Source organism: Schistocerca serialis, chromosome 4 (genome assembly GCF_023864345.2).
Source record: "Schistocerca serialis cubense isolate TAMUIC-IGC-003099 chromosome 4, iqSchSeri2.2, whole genome shotgun sequence".
Taxonomy (NCBI): domain Eukaryota; kingdom Metazoa; phylum Arthropoda; class Insecta; order Orthoptera; family Acrididae; genus Schistocerca; species Schistocerca serialis.
The window spans coordinates 626879960-626903671 of NC_064641.1; the positions used below are offsets into that span (position 1 = coordinate 626879960).

The 23712-nt window shown below is 42.8% G+C and overlaps 1 protein-coding gene across 2 annotated transcripts in view; it reads left to right on the forward strand.

Moving 5' to 3' along the window:
* Positions 1 to 23712, forward strand: part of LOC126475446 (heparan sulfate 2-O-sulfotransferase pipe) — a 291703-nt gene that overhangs the window by 94693 nt on the left and 173298 nt on the right. The window lies entirely within an intron of this gene.

Sequence of the window (23712 nt, forward strand, 5' to 3'; positions counted from 1 at the left end):
CGCCAGTTGAACATTTCACGCTGGATGAACTCAGCACCAACTAGATAAAAACCATTTTGGGTGGCACTGCAAGTTGTTTGGATCAGAATCTCTCCAGAAAGATTCCAAAATCTGGTTGAGTCCATGTATCACCATTAGAGTGCACTTCTGAAAGTTCTCGAAGAAGAGGCTCACAAGTACAGGAGATTAAAAAAAAATATCCGATCTGTCACGAAATAGAAAGCACAGTGAAAATGTTTTATTTGCAACAGTTAGCTACGCCTTCCAGCTACTTCCCTACATTAGATTTAGTAGCATGTTACCAGTCTTCCAATTCACTCGTCATTGAAGGCTACCGCCTGTTTTTTCCGACAGTTGCTTAAGATGGTGTGGAGCTTGTTGTCTGTGCCAAAATGCTGTCCTCATAGCTAGCTGTTTATGTGAGTGAAAATATGAAAATCAGAGGGAGCCAAATCCGGACTGTATGGTGGGTGAGCAAATACTTCCCATCGAAAAAGCAAAAGAAGCATCTTCGTTGCCCCTGCAGTGTGCGGGCGAGCACTGTCACGAAGGAAACTGATGACAGATACTTATTGTAGGTTGCATCGAATCAGGCGGAATCTGTCAACAGAACTCCCATTTGGCGGGAGACTATTTTATAGCCATCTTTACGGGCTCAGTGGCGCTCAGAACTGAAAAGTGCGACGTGACGCTATAGAAAGGCATACCAGAGACACTGCGCAACACAACTGCGCAAAACTTCACCTGGTTTTCATTGTAGTTTTAATTTCGGAGATTGAAAAAAATAGCCCTCGTAACATCACGTCCTGTGCCTTATCACTTATTGCCACTCAGTGTAGTCAGAGGATCAGTTGATAAGTATTTGTATTTAAGGTGGTTAAGTACGACGAGTGTTTGGATAGCAAAAGTAATACACATAAGAATACAAACAGACAATACTTTTGATAAAACAAATAGGTTTATCAGAACCACATTTCCGATGTGACTGAAAAGGGAAGTTCACAATCTTTGCGTATTTCGAGTTATGATTTATGGCAGTAAGACATGAAATTTTAATGCGACAACCATTCAAAAACTGATGGTTGTTCATTGAGCAAAAGGGAACTGCATTTGTGAATTGCTGGGGAACACAAAAGAAAAACAGACTGATCAAGGAAGAAGCCGGAGTAGATGGCATTTTTATGGTTATATTGAAAATGAAATGTAAGCGGACAGATTATGTAACAAATGACTGGTAGTGGACGGAGAATTTAAAGAAAGTTCTTTTGTAGAATCGGAGACGTGAGAAAAGACGAGTCGAATATACTAATATAATAAAAGGTAGGAAGAGGGCATCAGAAAAATACAGGAAAACATCGATGCATATAGCTGAAGACTATAACACACGGAAAATATCAGGGTGGCTCTGTACCAAGCACTGGGTGTCTTATGGATGATGCTGGCAATGATCAGCAGTTCATATGTAAGGTAGAAGTAATTCGAAACTACCGGACGATATCAATGGGTTAACACAACCAATGAAACCCTACGATACGATACTGCCCTGCCTGTGTTATTCAGAAATACGATGCAAAGTTCCTTAGGATATGCATGAATGTCCGAAGGAACTTCCTATCGTATTTTTGAATAACACAGGCGCGGCAATATCTGATTTATCCGCCGACACCGGACAAACGACTTTCAAGTAAAATGTCTCCCCCGTAAGGGAATACACCTAATGGATGTAAGAGTACAGGTTGTAGACAGATGGTTGACAGCAAATGGAAGTTTGGGTCTGGTCGTGAGTCATGGTCGGGTAGCCGCTCTCGATAAGTGGAAAATCCAGGTTCAAGACCAGGTCTGGCACAAATTTTTACTGTCGTCATTCCATTATACTGCTGATGGTTTCCATATTTGCAACTGGGAATACATTCAATGTACAACAGAAGTCTGGCGAAAGCAGGTTTATACGAATTACAGTTTTCTCCCCGACTCTCTAGGTACCAGGGAGACATGTTGGACATTCCTGTGAAAGCGAAAGGACTAGAGACCTTGTCACAACTCTGTTAAAAAGGATACAGTGGCTTCGAGAAAGCACAGAAGTTTAAACTCTGAGTGCTGTACTGAATTTCGTGCCGGCTCCTCCCGGCAAAGAGTCCTTGCTTTATCTGGGTGAGAAATCGGCGCTCGTAAAGGACAGATCAGGTGGCTGTAAGCAGAGTGGTGTACGCTGCTGCGCTTTCGCCCGACTGGCTCGGTGGGCGATCTCTGACTTTCGCTCGGGATCCGGTCAGCCTACAGGGATGGTGCAGCCACATTTCTCCAGGTCCAGCGAGAGCACCCGTCGCGGATGACCTCGATACCACTCTTCTGGCCAGGATGCGTAGCGCTGTACACGACCGTGACATACACTACCCTCCGTGTGATAGGTGAAAACGCTACAGTTCGATTGACAGAAGGGCCCTTCCTGTCAAGGACAGATGAACACTACTTTCGTCCCCAGCTCAGTTTGTTTGGGTATAGAAGCTTCGTCACAGAGCTTGAGCAAGTACCATTACTTCATAGATATCTACACAATGCGTCAGCCCGAGAAAGTAATGGTAGAATATATCATTCCGTCTGTATCGAGATCGCTGGAAACGGAAGACTAGCTTGCACTGAACAGAATGTGTGTGTGTGTGTGTGTGTGTGTGTGTGTGTGTGTGTGTGTGTGTGTGTGAGAGAGAGAGAGAGAGAGAGAGAGAGTTTGAGGGGGAGGGGAGAGTTGGCAGTCACTTGAAGGAACCAATCCACACGCTTCAGTAAAACCGCGGGTAACCTTAATCAGGCTCGCTAAATGTGAATCATAAGTCGACGCCTTCTGAATACGAATGCGTATTTTTCCAGTATTGCACCACATCGCTCGGCACTAATTAGAATCTTCGATGAAACCAAATAGTATTGAATCATTTCATTTTTCCGGTGTTACGTCCGCATAAAACGCAAGTGAAGCTTCTGTTCATCCTACATTTACGTTTTTCCTCTAAAGCCACCATGCCGCTGTAAAAGCGCCGTTTCTCTCATTTTTATTCTAATTTCAGATGGCGCGTGGGAAGTAAGGTTGCTGGTAATCCTCAGAGTAAGCCCGAACATCCATAATGGTGCTGCATTGGTCACAATGTGAGATGTATGGGGAAGGAAGCAATATATTTTACGGTTCGTCCTGCACATATCTTTCCATAATACGTAACGGCTCACTTGCAGTTCACTGAAAATTTCTGTGCACTCTCGAGCTTAACTTAGATTAGCATCCGCAAATTTTTTTTGATCGACATGTAGGGGAAACTGAGCTTCCTTTAAAGCCCTTTATTTACTACAATCCTATGTTACCAAATGAACTGCAAAATCTCTCCGCTGAATTACATTCACTGAAATAAAATGAATGGATCGATGGATCGATGGGAATGAAATCAGTGACGATGTAATGACATGAATGATATTAGAGAGCACCAGTCAGCAACACGGAAGGCGCGGTGTAAGAAAAATGTCTCAACTAAGGAAGTTTTATGCATGACCGAGACTCGAATCTGTATTTCCAACTTTTCACGAGTAATCACATTAAGCATTAAGCTATATGCTCACCCCTCAAGGTCTGACATAAAATTTCATTGTCATTGATGTTGCCACCTGTGATTTGAAAACACTTCCACGAGACTGTCACTGACAAAGAAAGTATTAATCTGCCCTGGAGAAGTGTTCAGATATCTCACTTATTAAAGTGATTGCTCCCCAGAAGCTGGAGATCCTAGTCTTCGTCCTAGTCCGACATAAATTTTCATTAGTCACCGCATATGCAGAATCTAGCCTTGTTTCATTGCGAGCGAGGTGGCGCTGTGGTTAGCACACTGGACTCGCATTCGGGAGGACGACGGTTCAATCCCGTCTCCGGCCATCCTGATTTAGGTTTTCCGTGATTTCCCTAAATCGTTTCAGGCAAATGCCGGGATGGTTCCTTTGAAAGGGCACGGCCGATTTCCTTCCCAATCCTTCCCTAACCCGAGCATGAGCTCCGTCTCTAATGACCTCGTTGTCGACGGGACGTTAAACACTAACCACCACCACCACCTTGTTTCATTGCAATTCACACCCACAAACGCTTGTTCTCCTCCCTACACTGCTTCACCATTATTTATGTATGTTCATCATATTACAAATGCGAAGAAAATCCTTAAAATTCGCTCTCTGGAGCAAAGTAATTTCATTTTCATATACTTTCCGAAGACATGCAGCGATAATTATTGAAATTTTCCCGTGATTACTTGTTAACTTCTGGTTTCTGATTTTACGTACTTATTTATTTATGGTTTATCTACTTATTATACAATTCTTGCTAGGGACGAAATTATCCCTACTGGATACCCAGTTTGTACAAATATTTTCGTTGAGTAGGAATTTGAAATAATGAATTTTCTCATTTTCCTCGCAGTTACAGACATTGTCTAGAATGTAACACTTGTCCTGTATTCTAAACATTAACATCAACTGTCAAAGGTATATCCTTCAGAGGCTGCTATGAAGCCCGAAATAACAGGAAGATTTAGCAGACGATCTAAAATACCAACAAATTCTCCTCCTTAGCCCCTAGTACACAGCACTGCAATATTATTGTTAGCAAACTAGCTACAGAAAATCTCATGTATTTGTTTCCAGCACAAACGAATAAATGCCGCTTTCCCTTACCTAACTTATAACATAAAAAGGAAACGCAAAGCTGGTCTGCTAGCTGTAGTTTAAAAAAGACAAACAGCAACCTTTGATGCTATTGCAGAATTCCTCATTCCATAAATGTTCCTTAGAGCGTGAATGTCCATCGGTTATTGGCGTGTTGACAGAACAATGGGCCAACTCAATTCTATTTTGTAGGTAACATATGGTCCTTCAAACCTAACGAAGAAAGAGGATAAGAAACCTTATCTAAGAAGACACCTTTCGATACGAACATGACATATATATATATATATATATATATATATATATATATATATATATATATATATATATACGAATAACTGATGATGACTTACAATTATTGACTTCTGGTACTGTGAACTAAAGTATCAATCTCTGCTAGGCTTCTCCTAAATTTCCTTAGGAGACTCACATTTGTTGTTTCTCGTCGATAGACTCATAACTATCTAGTTTTGACACCTTCTGTAGCACGAGAGTGCTCCAAAAATCAAACTACTAAAGCGGGTATCAGGCCTAGTTGGACTTTTACACGTTCTACAAAACTGTATTTTCATCAACTCGTTTCTACACGAAATTCCTGCGAGGAAGCATACTTCCCGAGAGTGACTGCAGAATAGAGACAGCTTACTGAGCTCTGGTGTATCGGCACCGGTAGCGAACAGCAGTTACCGAGATGAAGCGAGTCACGTTTCTCCGTGAAGCATTATTTATTCGAGAGATAAATATATACATATCTCTGTTTTGCCGTCTCGTTCTTGTCGGAAAGCTCTTACAGACAGCAGGAACAACACGACTGATCTTTGCATGACCTTGAGGGTGTTTTGTGATTGTTTGCGGTCAGAAAACGCTACTAGGAACATATTGCTAATGTTATCACTGTAAGAACAACAATCTGTTACTATAACAGTGATCATCTAATTATTACAGACTGACTATACATTCAAAGATCTTGAAATCGATCCCCGGTTAGTCCTAGGATATGTATTTGTCTCTTCTCATTTCTTTCACCTCTGGAAATTACTGTCAAAAATAAAGAGTCGCACCGTAAGTTGGAATCCACGTTAAACTGTAGGTCTTCCTATAAATAGCTGGGTAATTCAGTTCAAAGGTCGGAGGAAGACAACGACATATCACCTCCGCGAGGACCGTGCCTAGTAAGGCACTGTGGTGTTCGAATCAATCTTCGGATCCATAACAGCTTTACCTTTAGTACGCATTAGCTATCATAAAAAAAACGCATTTCTAAGAAAAGTGGATCTGTTGAAATTTCACCGATGAAGATGGTTCAGTGATAAAAAACTGGATTCGTATTCGGTAGGATAACAGAACAGTTTCCCGTCCGTCCGTCCAGATTTGTTTTTTGCAATTTTCAAAATGGTTCAAATGGCTCTGAGCACTAATTTTAGTTAGATTGCTAAAGTAAGAAAAGCAGTAATCATAGGACGAATACTATATATTAATATTCAGTTGTATAGATACGTGTGAAATCATTTATTTAAGCGTAGGTGATAGAATTTAACTGTGTGATATTGCTTCTACTTGAAATTGACAGAAGCTTAAATTCCCAAAATATTTGTTACAAGAATTACTGACACAATATGGCTCTGAGCACTATCGGACTCAACATCTGAGGTCATCAGTGCCCTAGAACGTAGAACTACTTAAACCTAACTAACCTAAGGACATCACACACATCCATACCCGAAGCAAGATTCGAACCTGCGACCGTAGCGGTCGCGCGGTTCCAGACTGAAGCGCCTAGAAGCGCTCGGCCACAACGTCCGGCTCGCAATTTTCCTGAATCGATTAAAGCAAATGTCAGGATGGCTCCTTTAAAGGGCACGGTCAGTTTTCTTCCCCATTAGGCGCTTGAGCTCCCTTTCTAATAGTACCGTCGTCGACGGGATGTCAAACATTTATTTATTTATTTGTTGCTTCCTAAAGACCTACTCTCTTTTACCTACATACTCGTACAATAGGTAGTTTTTTAACATTTTTTGAAGTTGTTATATGTTTTGATTGATTACAAAGTTATGTCTCAGCATAAAAAAACGAACAATAGTATTATTTGTAATATAATAATAATAATAATAATAGTGATTATAGTAATTACTAAGTAATAGTTGAAGAGAAAAAAGGAAATTTATATCTACATAATAGTGAAGGTACAGGGTGTTTCAAAAAGAACTTTACACCTTTAAAAATTCATACAAATTTATTGAAATGAAATATCGAGCAGCGTTTAGTGTTATTTTGTAGGGAAAAACAAGTTTTTTTCCTCAACTTCATAGTTGGATCCATCAGCTAAACCTTTTTCACATTTCAGTGATTCACTTCAGGCTACAACGGAAATGCTGTAACCATACAAAATATGAAAAGAGTTACAGAAATATTACAGGGGTGGTGGACTGACGCAGTTACATACTGATCAACGTCTACTTCTATACTTCGCGAGCCATCTTCAGATGTGCGGCAGGCAATACTTCCCGTACAACTACATACTCCAAATTTTATTTTTTCTCGGTGTTTTAAAATCATGTAATTGCATTCCTTTACTTTTTCATTCATTTTTCTGCTGATTGTGGTAGTGCACATTGTACGCACTTGCGTTTCGCTTCCAGAGCCCTGATTTCGGTGTGGTCTTTCCAGCTGTCCACCTTGGTAGCCGCGAACGCTGTGGTGCTCTTCGAAATCGTGCAGTTCGAATCAGGTTGAATTTCCTAGATGGTGGAAAGGAGTAAGTGACTTTGTAGGACTCCTATTTACTATTTCGGGGACTGAGGTCACCAGTTACTCCGCCAAATACAAAATTGCATTTACGGAATTAAAAATGATGCAGGATATACAGTGGTTCTCTCTTGCATGTGGACATCATGTTCGAGTGTCCTTCTGCTGCTTTGCGTCAGAATTGTATTATTTAGTGGTACCAGATTTCGCTCCCTCATTTCGCTGGATTATATTGATCGTTCACTAGAAATTAGTGCTACAACATTTTCCATGAAACAAGGAGCAGCGATTACATTTTTCTCCGGTGAACGATGCCTATGTATTTGCTTCTATATCGTGATATTTCACAGCAGTGAATACTTTATTAACTTCCTGACAGATTAGTACTACGTGCCGGATCGAAGGTCGAACGTGGTACCTTCGATTTCGCAGACAAAAATCTTACTAACTGAGCTTCGGGGCAAGAATTACCACACGCCTTCACAGCTCCCGTATTGCCAATACTCCCCTTACTTTTCCAACTTAGAGAAGTTTATTAATGACAGGTGGCACGTACAACTTCCATTGCAGAAGTCCCCAACACTCCTGTCCGAAATTGTATACAGTATTTGAGCAAAAATATCCGGACATCCATATGTAATACGGAATTGACCGCTAGATGTCTTGAGAGGCGGACCCACAAGTACAAAAGAAGGCAGAGACTATTGTGCCGTTAGCAGAGAAAGACTATCATGGAACGGGTCGATCAGGAGAACTCAGTGATTTCGAACGTCGACTACTCATTTCATCTCACCTGAGCAACAAATCGATCAGGGACATTTCAAACCTCCTGTCACTGTCCTAGTCGACGATTTGGTTTTGAAGTGGAAACACGAAGAAACCACAGCTAAATCAAGACCAGCCAGACCGCATATACTGACGGACAGGGACATTCGAACTTAACGGAGGGTGGTTGTAAAAAGTCGTCTGAAGTCAGCGGATGAAATCAGTCCTGAGTCCAAAGTGCTGCCACCAGGCCAGCTAGAACAATGATTATTCCTAGGGAGTTAAAAAAATGTAATCGTTGTTCCTTATTTCATGGAAAAAGTTGTAACACTAATTTCTAGGGAACGATCAATAAAATCCAACGAAATGAGGGAGCGAAATCTGGTACTGCTAAATAGTATAATTCTGGAGTGTACAGTGGTCGAGGAGCTCCTCACAAGCCACGCATTTCTGTGGTCAGTGCTAAGCGGCGCTTGTTGTGGCGCAAACAGCGACGCCACTGGACAGTGAACGACTGCAAACGAATCTCAGAATTCCTAAACGTGACGCTGAGGCTGGATAGTAACGAGCCCGAGCTCAACGTGGAATCCGTAGCCTGCCGTTTTCTACGTGCCCTCGTTTCCCTAGCGCTGGTCCCGGCAAGACGCAGCGTCCGCTAAGGCCTCGACAGTTAAGTAACCTCCCTTCTCCATTTACCCAAGCCTGTCACGGCACATGCCTCTCTAACGCGACCTAGTCGCAATCCCTGTGAAATGCGTGTGAGTCGGTAAGGACGCGTCACTGTATCACCGTGTTTGCGCTTCTTGTTCGCTATTTGAAATAATTTGTTACAGTACTAGTAAGTAATTGTACCCGACACGGAGTAATAAATTTACGAAATCAAATGTTCAAATGTGTGTGAATTCTTAAGGGACCAAACTGCTAGGGCCATCGGTGCCTAGACTTCCACTAACTACCGCTAAGGACAACACACACACACCCGTGCCCGAGGGAGGACTCGAACCTCCCGCGGGAGGTTCTTCAATTCAATATCTGAATTACTCCATACTTCTTCATACCGACCGCCGGTTCATTCCTTACACCATTAAATACAGTCATGCTCATAAATTAAGGATACTTGCAAAATGTGGTGCCACTCAACGTGGCACTACACAAAACTGACGCTAATAGCATAGGCACATAGGGAACACACACGACAGAGATCTATAAGTCTACAGTATTGGTGATAAGTTGAGAAAACCGTCCCGAAACACGTGTGCTACAAAACTCAACTGTTTCCTGCGCATGTACCCCGACATCAATATTTGATATGATCATCATGCACACGTGCACAGCCCTCACAACAGGTTGGCATACCCTGGATCAGGTGGTCGAGCAGCTGCTCGGGTACAGCCTCTCATTCCTGCACCAGTGCCTGTCGGATCTCCTGAAGTGTCGTAGGGGTTTGAAGACGTGCAGCGATACGTCGACCGAGAGCATCCCAGACGTGCTCGATGGGGTTTAGGTCTGGAGAACAGGCAGGTCACTCCATTCGTCTGATATCTTCTGTTTCAAGGTACTCCTCCACGATGGCAGCTCGGTGGGGCCGTGCGTTATCATCCATCAGGAGGAAGCTGGGACCCACTGCATCCTTGAAAAGGCGGACATACTGATCCAAAATGGCGTCCCGATACACCTGAGCCGGCTGGGGTGGACGATCGGTTCTAGGCGCTACAGTCTGGAACCGCGCGACCGCTACGGGTGCAGGTTCGAATCCGCTTTTGGCATGGATGTCTGTGATGTCCTTAGGTTAGTTAGGTTTAAGTTGTCCTAAGTACTAGGAGACTGATGACATCAGAAGTTAAGTCCCATAGTGCTCAGAGCCATTTGAACCATTTTTGGTACACCTGACTTGTTACTGTTCCTCTGTCAAAGATATGCAGGGGTAGGGCACCAATCATAATCCCACCCCACACCATCAAACCACGACCTCCATACAGGTCCCTTTCAAGGACATTAAGGGGTTGGTATGTGGTTCCTGGTTCACGCCAGATGGAAACCCGGTGAGAATCACTGTTCAGACTATACCTGGACTCGCCTGGGAATGTAACCTGGGAACACTGATCCAATGACCATGTACTGTGTTCTTGACACCAGGCTTTACGGGCTCTCCTGTGACCTGAGGTCGGTGGAATGCACGTTGCAGGTCTCTGGGCGAATAAACCAGGTCTGTTCAGTCGTCTGTAGACTGTGTGTCTGGAGACAACTGTTCCAGTGGCTGCAGTAAGGTCCCAAACAAGGCTACCTGCAGTACTCCGTGGCCGTCTGCCTCTTTTGGCTACAAAACGCTGTTGTTCAACATAATCTCAGTTCACTGCAACGAATGGTTCAAATGGCCCTTGAGCACTATGGGCCTTTACGTCTGAGGTCATCAGTCCCCTAGAACTTAGAACTACTTAAACCTAACCTAACCTAATGACATCATACACATCCATGGCCGAGGCAGAATTCGAACCTGCGACCGTAGCGGTCGCGCGGTCCGAAACTGAAGCGTCCAGAACCGCTCGGCCACACTGGCCGGCCCACTGCGACGACCTTATGCCATCTTACTAGGACGGTCTGTATGCCCGCATGGTACCGCTGTACTGGTCGATGTCGGAGCTAACGTCTTGCTGCATCAATAATCTCCTCATCATCCACGTATTGCTTCCCGCAGAGTACAACCTTAACTGAGCCAAATAGATGGAAGTTGGAAAGTGCGAGATCCGGGCTGTAGGGCGCATCAGAAAGAATATTCAAACGAAGTGTGCAGACGTGTTTGATGCCAAGCGTTGTCAATGCAGAACGACAGTTCGTTCGCATTTTTGTGTCGACGTTTCTACAATTTCCTGAAGCTAGCACACTACACTTCAGAGCTGATCGTTGCACCATGAGGGAGGACATCAAACAGAATAACCTCTTCAGAGTCGCCATGACTTTACCGGCTGAGTGTGCGGCTTTAAATTTTTTCTCCAGAGGAGAGATGGTGTGGTGCCACTCCTTCGATTGCCATTTTGTTTCCAGATCGAAGTTATGACTCATATTTCATTGCATGTGACGATGTTCGACAAAAAACGTCACAATCAGCCTCGTAACGCACATGCAGTTCCGCCACAGATGGTCCTTCTTTGCTCTTTATGATCTTCCGTTAGGCAGCTCTCTGAGCACTATGGGACTTAACAGCTATGGTCATCAGTCCGTTAGGCAGCGAGGAACTTAGTGGGCACATACCTTTGAGTACCGCAACTGGTGGACGAGTGTGTCAGCACTGCCAACAGAGACGACTAGTTGTCCAGCGAGGTGTTAGATTGAAATCCTTCGATCACCTCGAATGAGAGTATCTGCAAGTCCTAACATCGCAGAACTCACAGCTGTGTGCGGCCAGCCGTCCTCCAGGAGACTGGACAGGGTCGCGCGACCTTGTTCCGACGATGACAGACGCCTCGTCCAACGACTCACCGTACTTTTGTTCACTGCCAGGTCTCCATAAACATTCTGCAAGCGCCTATGAATATCTGCGAGGTTCTAGTTTTCCACTAAAAGAAACTCAGTGACTGCTCTCTGCTTGGAACGCACCTCGGTTACAGACGCCATTTTGAAGGCTACGTACATGTAGCACCGCCACGTATCGGAACTTCATGAAACTATAGGGACTGAAGCGAGAGTATTTCACAATGTCCGACAGCAATTTCAACCGAAATATTTTGCATTACTTATTGAACGCCCTTCGTATTAGGTCGCTTTCTTGCCTGTCGGTTTGGTACAAATTTTGTAATTTATTTTAAACTAACTTCTTTATGAACAAGAGACTTGAAATTTTAAACATACCTCAGAACTGGATGTCAGTGCAATATTAACTCACTTTGTTGTCTGTCTCATCCACTTACGTCCCATAGGGGTGGGGTTGGGGGTGGGGGTGAAAAGAGTTGGTAATCCCTGACATCTCAGCTGGCCTGCAGGACCGGTGTGTTGTGTGGGTAGTATCGGAATGTGTGAATGTAGGCGGTATACGGGGAACTCATCGAAAGTCGCTAGACGGCACTACTAATCTGCGAGCGCTAGTATCACCTCTACAGCGCTGGCCTTAGTGTTCACGGCTGCACTATAAAGCTAGCCACACCGTTGATTTGCCTTCAGCTGTGTATTCGTTGAGCTCTTGCATCGTTCTCATTACACACTGTTGATTGGGTCTCACTTTCGAATGAAACCTACTTGTCTGAACTTCCTTTCAACGCCGTGCTGTCTCTATTTTCCGCTTTCCTCTTGTTGTTATCCTTCTGCTCATACTCGGCTAATCATTGTTGACGCCCCTCGGCGATCAGCAAGTCGCCGCTAGTTTTTTTGAATCGTAACTGACCCTCGTCAGATTCCGATCACAACAGTTTGAAACGATAAATTATTAATAGTGAATAGTGCATTTGTGACAACTTCTTCAATGATCCAGTAGACAGCCACCCGTTGGAAGTGATGCACAGAAAAGGAGAAACAAAAATCACAAGAGAAGCTTCAGCAGGTACTGGAGGCAAGTAAAGTCTACAAGATCAGCCAAACGCCGTAAACGAGCTAAATAAGTTTCCGAAAAATAGCGCAATGACGAACGTGCAAATGCCAAGGAACGAGAATAGCCCAATCGAGATCGATCAAGGCGATCAGGAAGGTGGACGTACATTCCTCTCGACTTGCCAGTGACGCGCAATGGCACGCTCAAGGAAGGACGAATGAAAGGACCGAACAGCTTATCTCTCGCCTTGCTGTTGATTTCAACACTTTGGAACAAGAGCGACTGAGATTACTAAAACGCCTAATTCTGAACTGGAATCAGATTTATTGAAACACTCTTTAAGTCCTAGAGGGACAAGTCAGGAACGTGAAGTAAGTTTATGACGTCAACGTGAGGGCCTTCTCAACGGGTAGCGTATGAGACGAATTTTCATTCAAACATAAACACTTTTTATGACAAATGCTTTGATATCGGCCAAAAACAAGATTAAAAAGCAGCAAATAATTTTTAAATAAAAATAATTTTTTTCAATACAACACGTTTTTAATTGGACAGAGAAATATAAAGTAACTTCTAATAGACCCTTCGTTTTAAATATGGACTACTATTTTTTGCGCGCTATTTGTTTACAACCTGACGTTCATGATGGGGAGTGGCTCCAAGGCAGTTACCTTTCGGCGATGATTTATTACAAAGAATCTTGATCCCCTGAGGACGCGTCTTCTAGCGACGCGAAACCGGTCGTGACTTTTATTAACTAGTATTCTACAGCCAGTGCGGACTATTTCTTACAAAATGTGGAAATTTCGCTGTGGTTGCCCCCAATTTAAAATAACATGCCCATACAAACAGTCCCAAAAATTTGTTACTGAATTTATAGCAGCTATGAAAATATGTGTAAGATAAGTTCGTAAGTCGTGCATGAATAGTTCACCTCCTAACCACCATCTATTGCACATGCCCCACGCTTTTCGTTACAAATCTTATAAATATTTTGATAGATATTATAAATTTACAATTAAAAATTATTAGGACACTCTGTATATGGTAAGGAATCTGTATGGGCTAGGGGAAATTATTTTATGCTATTTAGTCCTATTTAAAATCATGTTACACACGGGGTTATGATTAAACTTTACCCAATGAAAAACGAGTGATCTTTGGACAACGAAACTTTGTGGAAACAGTTGTAAGGACATGCGGAAGAAAATAATGAATAAACCAATGAAAGAAAAAAATTTTAAGTTCCACTCGAGAGGGTAACATTTATTAATTGCGTACCATGTTTACGTTCCATGTGACAAACGTTGCTCAATGTGACGACCATCGGCATCCACGACAGCCTGGAACCGCGCTAGAGATTGCTCTACTGCTGCCTGAAACACCTCAGGTGGTACGTTGGCTACCTCCCTCGCAACTCTCATCTTCAACCTCCAACGTGTGTTAATGTTCAGTTGATGAATCCTGACCTTTAGGTAACACCACAGTCAGAAATCAAGAGAGTTCCAGTCTAGTGATCTTGGGCGCCACGCAGTCTATAACGATCGGCCAATGATTCGATTTTCTCCAGATGTGTTACGGAGTAACCGAGTGACCTCACGAGCTATGTGATCTGGTGCTCCATCGTGCATCAAAACGAAGTCCAAAGCACCTGTCACCCGTCGAGCAGGAATGACATGTTGGCAAAGTCGTTCGCAGTAACGTGTACCTTTTACGCTGCGTGTCCTTTGTCCTTGGGGTCTTATTTACGAGAGAACGGCAGAGAAGGGCTATTGTATTTGGCCGTGCCCATTACCACGTAGTGAATAAAGTTGCCCAACGTATCAACACGAAATGGTGTACCTCTCGCAGCTACGCAACACGGCGTAAGAGCAGAAATCCAAAAAAGACAAAACTAAGAGCGGCTAGTGATGGTAGTCTCGCATTGTCAGTGACATTTGGTTTCAAAACTGATATTAAACGCTGCGTCAGTAAGGCATGTCCATCTCAGTCAGCTTCCGAGCGAAAATTTCGGAAATAACTGTATACAGTGGGCATTCGGAGTCGGGTACATAGTAGAAAACCATTGCTTACAGCGCCACGTAAGTCTGCACGTCTGCAGTGGAGAAAACACACAGAACCTGCAGAGCAGGGAGAGGTTTAGTGTAGTCCGGCAAGTCGTCATTTTCATTCTTTTCAAATGAGGAGAGACGTCTGGTGCCCCGACGACGCAATGAGACGTTTAATCCTCAAAGCGTGAAGTATGTAGTTCGTGCTGGAGATGATTCTATGGTGTTTTGGAGGTGTTTTTCGTACAATAACTTGAGCCCTCTCAGTCTGTTACCCTAATCTCAAACTAGGTCGCTTATTTCAGCATCCTTGATGACTAAGCGTTGTCCCTTATTTTACAGGATTTAATCAGATCAGAGACAGCCAGGCACAATTACCTAGTAGTAACAATACCTTGGATAGGAAACGAAACAACCACTTAGGCTCCATCGTACTGAGAATCCTGCTGATGGCGAAGTAATCATGAATTATGACGGATAAGTAGGCAGTATTCTTGTCGTGGCGAAAGAAACAGGTATTGTATACCTTCGACCGTGACTCATCCAACTCTAGCGTGTCGTCCTCTGCAAGGCCGTGTGGTCACGCTGGCCATGAGCGTGACGCGTATGCTACACGCTGCCTCTCACATATACAAATCATTTCCTTTGATACATTATCTTTTCCTCGATATAGTAACCGGTCTGCGCTGGGTACTAGCGCTCGCTTAAGTTTCTTTTACACAAGCGTTTTCCCTGCGTCAATCAAGTAACTCGTACTACTCCACGTGAGACTACGGCAGCGCCTCTGTCGTTTTGCCTCTGTATAGTTTCGCCTATTACGATCGGTTGTTTTCATTTACACATCAACGCCAAAACTAAGTATGTTGTGAGAGACGTTCGTTGTGCAGAAAATGAGGTTACAAGGCGCAATCTTTGCAATAGAAAGTCTAATCATGGTGACAGAATTAGCAGCTAGAAATGAAAATAGTATTTTAATGAACAAAGCAATATTCTTAGTGGATATTCTTGACGAAGGTCGTAAGATAAATTTTCCACACTCCTGAGAACTGAAAGAATAGGAAAACTGACGTTCAAACTTTTCAAAACATCTACATTTATTTGCTCGAAAAATAACAATTTCATACTTCCAAACAAAAAAAGGTTCAAATGGCTCTGAGCACTATGGGACTTAACATCTGAGGTCATCAGTCCCCTAGAACTTAGAACTACTTAAACCTAACTAACCTAAGGACATCACACACATCCATGCCCGAGGCAGGATTCGAACCTGCGACCGTAGCGGTCGCGCGGTTTCAGACTGAAGCGCCTAGAACCGCTCGGCCACACCGGCCGGCGCATACTTCCAAACACTTCAAGCTATATGTATAAGGCAATAAATGGCATCTTTCCACTTTACCCTTTGTATCCTGTTTTCTTTCCAAATGCCAGGTAACATCGAAATGTATTTTTCTCGTTAAACATAGCTGAAGTTTCAGTGATGAAACCGTTTTCATTAAAAATCGTTTTTCTATTTACATTTTTATTTATGTGTACATAGATTTGTTCTTTGTCCAGATATTTCAGGCTTTTGTACTTTCAGATATTTCGTCTCTTTTGTGAGAGAACGCCAGAAACAAAAATACAAAGCCCTAGAGCAACCTTTGCAGCGTATCACGGAATAGAAGATTAAGAAGACACAAAAGTACAAAATCCATTACCGCGGTCGGAATGGACTAGGAAAGAGTGCGTTAACTTCCGATGTTCGGAGACGACGCCACACTCTTGTTCATGCAGAGTTTACATGGTGATTCTTATTAACGTATAGAAACGTTTGAATCGACGTAGATGACGCTGAGATAAGTAATTTAATATGACAAACTGGACCGCAGATGTCGGGAAATACCCCAAAAGTGGATCAGATATATTGAACAAGTGACGTCAGCAGCTGAGGTACCTCGTCGGTCGTGCAGCGGTTGAGCTTATCGGTCTGTCACACCCGACATTAGTCAAGTATTCATGTCGGTAAGGCTCTGGGCCCATGTGAGAGACTTTAGCGCATGGTGCTCTGGTATCGAGTCTTACGTCTGGCAGCAAGTTTTTCTTTCCACTGAGTCAGACAATTATGTGATTATACTGTGGTAATATTTATTATTTTATTTACCGGTCTCGCGGTCTCCGCTGTTTTATTGCAAAGCACAGTACGACAAAACCTACCGTATTGCGTCACAGATAAGTGAGTATAGCCGGCCGGAGTGGCCGTGCGGTTCTAGGCGCTACAGTCTGGAGCCGAGCGACCGCTACGGTCGCAGGTTCGAATCCTGCCTCGGGCATGGATGTGTGTGATGTCCTTAGGTTAGTTAGGTTTAATTAGTTCTAAGTTCTAGGCGACTAATGACCTCAGAAGTTAAGTCGCATAGTGCTCAGAGCCATTTGAACCATAAGTGCGTATGAGATCGTGAACTGCTTTGTTAGCAGTAAATGACTTAAGTTTTGTTTACTAATAGTTGTCTATATACCAAAAAGAAGGGGTTAAAGGAAATAAACAAAATAAGAGCAGCTTCTGCTTGGATACATCGAGGACAATAATTTCTGAACAACAGATCACATTTACAAAAGGTGTTTGAAATTTGCTCCGTGTGTCCGAATGCAAGTACTGCATCGTTTAGTCATCTCTTCACGCCCAACCGTTGCACGTGTGGCGAAGTACGTCCGCTGACGTCAGATGTTCAATATCTGTCATCCACTTTTAGGATATTTCCCAAAATTTATGGCCCCTGTACCTTACATTAAATTAATTTGTCTCAGCGTTATCTACGTCGCTTCAGGTGTTTTTAAACGTTAATGAGAATCATTCTGTATATTACTAAATAGCTCACCTGGAGCACAGCCCTAGTTCCAGGTTGCGTATCTAACGGCTTACAGGGGCAACAAAATTTTGATTACCAGTAATTCATACCGTTATTGGCCGAATCTTGAAATTTAAAATGCTCTCAGCTTCTACTCATTAAGAACTGTAATCTTATGTTACAGGCTTAAGATAATAAGTCAAGTGTTATAGTTAGAAAATATGTAACTATCTTGAGGCAGCAAAACTCACCACAAACTGCGAATTGCCCAGACTATACTCAAACAGTATTTGAGAAGGAGAGCAATCGGCGACTTACACATAAATTCAAGGCTTAGCGAAACAGTTTTTCGCTGATACCATCACAAAATGATGAAACGAAAAATGTTTATCACTCATTAATAGCGGAGAATGAAAGTGTACAACGAAAGGACATCTCGAAGTCTGACTCGCAGGAGAGCTCATGGCGGATACCACCGAAAAACAATATTTTTCTGTTTCGTCCAACTTCGATGATATATTTGTCGAACATATTCGAATCTCTGTCGTCCCCTACATTTTTCGCCCCCTACAGCCCCTCAACTATCATGGAACATATTCCTTGATGTCTATCATCCTGTGTCTTCTTGTCAAGAGTTTCCACATGTTCCTATCGTCACCGATTATGCAGAGAACCCTATCATTACTTATCAGTCCACCTAATTTTCAACGACCTTCTATAGCACCACATTTCAAATGCTTCGATTCTCCTCTGTTCGCGTTTTCCTACACTCCATGAAACACTAGCATAAAACGCTCTGCTGCAAACGTACGGAATGCACTCACTGCCTGTGCTGGTCTCCTTCTTATGATCTTCTTGCTACGTCCGTCGTGTATTATTTTGCTACCAAGGTAGCACAATTCTTTCATTTCGGATACTTCGTAGTGCCCGACTTTCATGTTAAGTTTATCGCTAATGTCATTACTTTCGTCTTGCTTCGGTTTACTCTGAACGTTCATTCCAATCTACAAGTCCTGCAGTTCTCCCTCACTTTCACTGAGTATGGGAATATCAACGGAAGCGCGGGATTAGCCGAGCGGTCTAGGACGCTGCAGTCATGACCTGTGCGGATGATCCCGGCGGAGGTTCGAGTCCTCCCTCGGGCGTGGGTGTGCGTGTTTGTCCTTAGGATAATTTAGGTTAAGTAGTGTCTAAGCTTAGGGACTGATGACCTTAGCAAAAAAAATGGTTCAAATGGCACTGAGCACTATGGGACTAATTAACTTTTGAGGTCATCAGTCCCCTAGAACTTAGAACTACTTAAACCTAACTAATCTAAGGACATCACACACATCCATGCCCGAGGCAGGATTCGAACATGCGACCGTAGCGGTCGCACGGTTCCAGGCTGTAGCGCCTAGAACCGCTCGGCCACCCCGGTCGGCGATGACCTTAGCAGTTAAGTCCCATAAGATTTCACACACTTTTTTGAATATCAGCGAATCTTATCACTAACACCCTTACCTATTTCAATTCCACTGATGAACCTATATTTTATTTCCGTCATTGCTTCTTTGATGTGCAGACCGGACAGTAAGGGTGAAAGACTAGTTCCTTGTGCATACCATTTCCAATGCGAGTTTTCCGTTCTTGGTCTACCACTTCAATTCTTCTCTCTTTTCTTAAACATGTCGTCTTTCCCTTTAGCTTACAGGTTAACTATCAGGCGATAGCCTGCTGAGGTACTTTCAAGAACCAGTATTAAATACTACTGCCCCCTAAGCTTCGCTCCTGTGATTCACTATTCCCGCGCTCCGTACGCGAATAGAACAGGAAAAACCTCTAAAACGTGGTACAATAGCAAGTGCCCTCTGCGTACGCTTTTCAGAGGTTTGCAGAGTGTAGATATAGACGTAGATGTTCCGGCAATGTTAATCATTTTGCATGAGGTAAACATCAATATTGCCTCACTTCTTTAAGCGTGTAACAGACACGAGGCCTGTCCACGAGCCGGTTGCCGTGCAGTGAACAGTGCTTCTCAGAACGCTGACATGGGAGCACACGCTGGGCTGGGTGCCGCCTTCCTTTTGCTGCCTCCGCGGAGCAGCTGCCGGCCAGGCGGGAAAAACATTGCCGTTCGTAAACAGGGTTACGGCGCCTTGCCGGGGGGGGGGGGGGGGGGGAGGGACGGGGGGAGGGGGAGGGAGCTGCGCCGGAAACGACGGCCGTGCCTCGTGGCAAGCAGCTGGCAGCTACACTCAGCAGGGCGGCCTTCACCTCTCTCAAAATTTCGCCAGTGTGGAGAGGTAATTAAGGTACAGGTAAATCTCATTATACGTAATATTTATGTTGCCATGAATCGTCGAGAATACAGAATTCGCGTGAATCGAGAGTCATTTTATATGTAAGCTATGGGGTTAGATTCTCGTTTACTCAGATATTAAGTTTAAAATACCAGCGTTTCTTAGTATTTGTACAAAAACCAACCATTATCATCTTATTAAAACGCATTTTAATGCAAAATTTATGCATTTACGAAATAATAGGTATGGGAAGGGGAGGCTGGCAAAGCTTATAGGTGACAGTGTAGTGGATGCTGGTTGGATCACTCATGGAAAAATTTCTGTAGTAACTGGTGGTAAAGCTGCACTCTTTTATTTTATTTTTTTTTTAGATTGAAGTCAGCTGATAGGTATACTTGCTGAAAGGAAGTCCCTCTAACTAAGGGTAACTAAGGGCTCACCTTCAGAGGACGTCATGTTTCCAAGTAGAGAAGGAATTAGCAGATTTCATCAAAATATAAGAGGTTGGGTTGGGTTGTTTGGGGAAGGAGACCAGACAGCGAGATCATCGGTCAAAATGTAAGAGGTATTAGAGATAAAGTTATTGAAATGCTTATGGATGATGACTCTGAAATTATTGTTATGTCATAGCACCACTTAAATAATTTGACAATTCAGAGCCTTCCTTTACCAGCATGCAGATTAGTTGGCTGTTTTTCCAGGAGTTTCTTGGTGGGTGGGGGAGTGGCCATGTAGGTAAGAAACAGTATTCCATTTCAGTCCATAGACGTATCACGGCACTGCACTGAACAGATATTTGAATGCTGTGCAGGGGCAGTTGAATTTAGTGAAACAAAACTTCTAATTTTTGTTGTTTATAGGCCCCCTAACTCTGACTTCTGAGCATTTCTGCTCAAGCTAGAGAGGGTTCATGATTCACTTTGTAGGAAATACCAGAAATTAGCTCAAATGTGTGTGAAATCTTATGGGACTTAACTGCTAAGGTCATCAGTCCCTAAGGTTACACACTACTTCACGTAAATTATCCTAAGGACAAACACACACACCCATGCCCGAGGGAGGACTCGAACCTCCGCCGGGATCAGACGCACAGTCCATGGCTGCAGCGCCTCAGACCGCTCGGCTAATCCCACGCGGCAGAAATTAGTTGTATGCGGTGGCTTCAATATAAATTTCGTATATGATGGTTCAAGAAAAAGGATGTTGACAGATCTCATAAATTCATATGATCTGATGCAGACTATGGTTTTTTCAAGTAGGCTGCAGGGGAACAGTAGCACAGTTATAGACACTATTTTTATTCATTCTTCATTACTAGATGGGCATTCTGTTAGTAAAAGGGCGGATGGACTTTCAAGCCATGATGCACAAATTTTAACTCCAAAAGGCTTTTGTACTCCAACCAATGGCACATATAATCAATAGCTATATAGGAAAGTTAATCCAACAGCAATAGAGAGTTTTTTAAATCATGTCAAGGAACAAGAGTGGCAGGATGTTTATAGTGCCGATAACATAGATGATAAATATAAAGCCCCCATCTCGTGGTCGTGCGGTAGCGTTCTCGCTTCCCGCGCCCGGGTTCCCGGGTTCGATTCCCGGCGGGGTCAGGGATTTTCTCTGCCTCGTGATGGCTGGGTGTTGTGTGATGTCCTTAGGTTAGTTAGGTTTAAGTAGTTCTAAGTTCTAGGGGACTGATGACCATAAATGTTAAGTCCCATAGTGCTCAGAGCCATTTGATAAATATAAAGCTTTCCCTAATACATTTCTCATGCTCTTTGAGAGTTGCTTTCCATTAGAACATTCTAAACGGGGTACTAGCAGTAAGAGACAGCCTCGTTGTGGCTGAATAGTGGGATAAGGATATCATGTACAACAAAGCGGGGGAATTATATCAAAATGTTAGAAGTAGTCACAATCAAGCTGCAGTAGCCCATTACAAATAGAACTGTAAGGTTTTTAAAAATGTTATTAAGAAGGCAAAGAGTATGTGGTACACAAATAGAATAGCTATTTCACAGGATAAAATTAAAACCATATGGTCAGTTGTGAAGGAAGTGTCTGGTCAGCAGCACAAGGTCGACGATAAATTCTCAGTTCGTGGTAAAAAAATTACTGTTACTGATAAATCAGATATATGTACAGTATTTAACAGTCATTTTCTGAGAATTGCTGGTGAATTAAATAAAAATTTAGTTTCTACAGGGAATCATATAACTATCTTGGCAAATGCCTTTCCGAGATTGATGTCTGAAATACTCCTCTGTGATACAGACAAGGGGCAGATTAAGTCACTAATTAAATCACTGAAGACTAAGGACATGATGGAGCACCTAGCATAATATTAAAGTACTGTGTTGCACATGTTAGCCCTGTATTTAACCATATTTGTAATTTTTCCTTTAGGAATGGCCAATTTCCTAAACGATTAAAGTACTCAGTAGTGAAGCCGCTTTATAAAAAGAGAGAAATGGATAATTTAGACTATTTTAGACCTATTTCTATGCCATAAATGTTTGCTAAAGTTATTGTAAAGGCGAGGTATGCAAGGATAATTGATCATTTTATATCACACGATTTGCTATCAAATGTACAGTTCGGCTTTAGAAGTCTTTTAACAACTGAAAATGCTATATTGTCTTTTCTCCCTGAGGTACTGGATGGGTTAAACAAAAGGTTTAGAACGCTAAGCATATTTCTTGATTTAACTAAGGCGTTTGACTCTGTTGATCACAAAATATTGATCCAGAAGTTAGACCATACCAGAACACAGGGAGTAGTTCACAATTGGTTCACCTCTTACTTTAGCAACAAACAGAAAAAGGTTTATTTACAGTGTTGAGAATGGCTGTGATGTGGGGTCTGGGTGGGATAAGTCAAATGGGGGGAGGGGGGGGTGCCTCAGGGATCAGTGTTGGGGCCACTACAGTTCCTTATTTATATAAATGATATGCCCTCTAGTATTACAGGTAACTCTAAAATATTTGTTTGCTGATGACAATAGCCTGGTAGTAAAGGATGTTGGTTGCAACATTGGCTCGGTTTCAAATAGTGCAGTTTATAACTTAAGCTCATGGCTTGTAGAAAATAAACTAACGCTAAATCACAGTAAGGCTCAGTTTTTACGGTTTCTAACGCACGATTCAACAAAACCTGACGTTTTAATTTCACAGAATCGGCATATGATTAGTGAAACTTAGCAGTTCAAAATTCTAGGTGTTCAGACGGATAGTAAACTGTCATGGAAAGCCCATGTTCAGGATCTTGTTCAAAGACTTAATGCTGGCATTTGTACTATTCTAACGGTATCTGAAGTGAGTGATCGTTCGCCACGAAAATTAGTCTACTTTGCTTACTTCCATTCTCTTACGTGGTACGGTATTATATTTTGGGACTACGTTTTTGGCTCATAAACGGGCGGTTCGGGCAGTAAGTGGTGTAAGTTCACGAACCTCTTGCCGACCCTTGTTCACGAGTCTGGGTGTTTTGACATTGGCCTCTCAGTACACATTTTCCTTGCTGTCATTTCTTGTTTAACATTATTAGCTTATTCCCAAGAATAAACAGCTTTCACTCAGTTAATACTCGGCAGAAATCAAACCTGAATTTGGATCAGAGGTCCTTAACTCTTATGCAGAAAGTTGTGCAGTATACTGCTGCATCCATTATCAATAAGATACCACGGGTATTCAAAAATCTTAGCAAAAATCCACTCGCTTTCAAATCAAAACCGAAGAGTTTCCTCAAGGGTCACTCCTTCTATTCGGCAGAGGGATTCCTTGTAAAATTAAGCTGATTCTCGTTGTATTGTTGATTGGGTTTACTTAAACTTATGGCTT